Consider the following 3446-nt stretch of genomic DNA (forward strand, 5'->3'; position numbering starts at 1 on the left):
CGAAGAGTTCGGACCCAAAAATACTATGAAATTAGGAAAAGTAATGCACTCGGTTCCGTAGCACGGGATTCCACGAAATCGGTAGGAATATCAGAAGGCCTAGAGGTAGTAAGAAGTTTTGAGTGAGTCCCACCCGATGCCACACATTGAGTGACATGCGTCCGGCGGATGAGAGAGAAAACTGCCTGCTTCAGACAGGTAAACGTCATGCAAATTGCCCACCTGATATGAGCGACGACCGTAGTATTTCAGGGCCCAAATCAACGAGAGAGGCACGTCCTGATAAATTACCGGATTTGACAAGTCATAAAGCAATATTACATGGGATTTGAATTCCGACGTGGACGATGAGCTGGCAAAAGATTCATGTTTCGCGGGCGATATTGAAGCAAATGGAAATAACAACCATTCAAATATGATTCAAGGAATCTGACACACTCAGTTTGTTATGAAACAAGTGGCCACCTCCTCGTGAGGCATTACCTAGTGATGATGACGTAGAGCAGAGGAATTCGAACGGACAAAGGCACAAAAACCAAAAAGCTGGGAAGTGGAAACAAACAGTCAAAGAACAGACTGGCTCTAAAGCCATGAACTGACAGAAGCAAAGGACAACAAGAGAGAGCAGTAAGAAAGCTAAGAGCAAAGAATAGAGAGTAGAAGCCGAGTTGACCTGAAGGTAGCATCGAGCCAGACAGAGCCAGAGAGAGTCAGAGAGTTTGTGTACTCCAGAGCAGGCTTGAGACGTTCAAGGGAACTCCTCGACACAGAACTGTCATACCACTGTGACCAGTAGAGGTTGTGTTTCAGTAAGGAGAGTCTGTGTACTCCAGTCCTACTGATTTTTATCTGTTTAGTGAGACTCGAATTGAGCTCACTATTGTAAAAACTCTGCTTGAAAACATAATAGAGAGGCCACCACTGTAGGCTGGACCAGGAGACATAGCCTAGGAGCATTGTGTGAACTCCTTATTAAACTTGTTGTGATTACATGTTTGACTATTATGTTTTCTCTAATTGCCTCAGTGTCTATGTATTCTAGCAATCTTATCGATCCATTGCATATACTAACATAGGCACATCCATGCACATGAGTTTGTAATACCTTTAATTCTTTGTCCTGGATAAATTTCAAATCACATGCTCAAGCTCAATCTCCAGGGTTCATTAAGAAAGACCACAAAAATCTTGCAACTTGCAGACCATTCCACAGTAACTCCTGAGGGGATCTTTGAGGATGTGATGGTCTCCATTGACTCTTGGGAGTACCCTGTAGACTTCCTCGTTCTCCAACCTAAGGCCAAGCTTAATGGTTATCCTCTCATACTTGAGAGGCCTTGGTTAGCCAATGTCAATGCCTACATCAGTTGCAGGGTTGGAAATATGACCATAAAAAATGGGCACCTTTCCAAGCAGTTAGTCTTGTACCCTCCTACTCAGCCATCTCTAGAACATGACTTACTTTTATGGCTAGAAGAGGAGGAAGAAGATGAAGTCTACTCAGCCCAACTCTATACCTTAGAAACAGCCATGGGAGGAGGAGAACTGGATGAAGATGATTTGAATGAACACATACTCCAAAGTCCAACTCCCAAAACCTTGTCCTTAGAGGAAGTAGTAAAGGAAACCAAAAGCAACCATGAGATTGATCTATGCGTAGTTGATTCAAACCCTACCCATGTCAAAACCTTAGAATTCGTCCCTAAAATAAATTTGAAAATCAACCCCTCTCTTTCTGTACACCAACAAGAAAAGTTGTGCAACATGCTAAGGGAAAATATGGATGCCTTTTCTTGGAGTTACAAGGAAATGAAGGGAGTGCACCCCTCGGTGTGTACTTGGAACATTTATATAAAATAAGGTTGCAAACCAGTCCGACAACCCCAAAGGAGAATGAATCCAACTCTCAAGGATATAGTCAAAGAAGAACTGCAAAAGCTGCTAGATGCAAGATTTATTTACCGTATCTCGAATAGTGAGTGGGTTTCTCCTTTGGTGTGGGTTCCAAAGAAAAATGTGAAGTGGAGGACTTGTGTAGATTACTGAAAGTTAAACAAAGCAACAAATAAGGACCATTTCCCTCTACCTTTCATTGACCAAGTGCTAGATGGCCTGGTAGGGAAGAAGTTTTTCTCTTTCCTAGATGGGTTTAGCTGGTACAATCAAATCCAGATCAGCTTAGAAGACCAGGATAAAACCACCTTCACTTGTCCTTGGGGTACTTTCACTTATAGGGTCCTTCCTTTTGGCTTATGAAATGCCCCTGCCACTTTCCAGAGAGTAGTATTGAGTATCTTTGATGAGTTAGTCCATGATGCAGTAGAAATTTATATGGATGATTCTACACGCTATGGGTGTGATTTCTAGGAGGCTCTATCCAACTTGGATAAGGTGCTGAACAAATGCATTGAAATGAACTTGTCCCTTAGTCTCGAAAAATGTGAGTTCTTGATGACTGCAGGCACTGTTCTAGGTCACTCAATATCCCAAAAAGGATTGCAGGTGGACCTAAATAAGATAGCCATCATCCAAAGGGTCCCACCTCCACAAAAATAGAGGGATGTCAGAAGTTCTCTAGGTTTAGCTGGATACTATCGGAGCTTTATAAAAGACTTTAGCAAGTTAGATTCTCCTTTATTTGGGTTATTGGCTAAGGAATCTGAATTTTTATGGTCAAAAAGCTATCAAGAGGCCCTAAATACCCTAGAGGACAAGTTAACCACTACACCTATTCTCCGAGGCTCAAATTGGGCCCTTCCTTTCCATATACATGTTGGTGCCTCTGACAAAGCCATAGGAGTAGCTCTAGGCTAGATAGATGACAAGTTACCTTATGCCATTTACTTCATCAGTAAGAATTTGTTAAAGGCTGAATTAAACTACATAGTGACCGAAAAGGAGCTCCTAGATGTTGTGCATTCATTAAACAAATTTAGGAATTACATTAAGGTTGTAGAAATTTCACCTGTAGATCAAACTAATATATGCAATGTACTAAAGCATAATACTTGATCTAGTTCTACAAAAAATTAAGCGGAAGCATAATCAATTTCATGAGAAACATCAAGCATAAATGGATATAACTGAGTAAGAGAAATAATCAACCATAACACAAGATATATCACTAGGGAAAGCACCAGCATAAAATCCCAACACTGTATTATCAATCAAGTGGAAATCCTCTTCAGGTTACAAAAAGAATCAGCTCAAGAGCTATCCTGTACTCTCTGCAATCAGAAGAAGAAGATCATATACTCCCTAGGCCTCAATATATAGGCCACAAGTCCTCCAAGATCCTATATCACGTAATTATCTTGGAAATAAATCCTTCTCCATGCAAGGAATATTCACCTAAAATATCCTAGCAACTGATAGCACACTATCCCATCCCACTATCTGAACTCAACTGGGTCTCTGTCTGAACTGACATGCATTAGTTATCCATG

This window comes from Pinus tabuliformis, chromosome 1_1 (assembly GCF_031772625.1).
Source record: "Pinus tabuliformis cultivar Carrire ecotype Pingquan chromosome 1_1, CPIR1, whole genome shotgun sequence".
Classification (NCBI taxonomy): Eukaryota; Viridiplantae; Streptophyta; class Pinopsida; order Pinales; family Pinaceae; genus Pinus; species Pinus tabuliformis.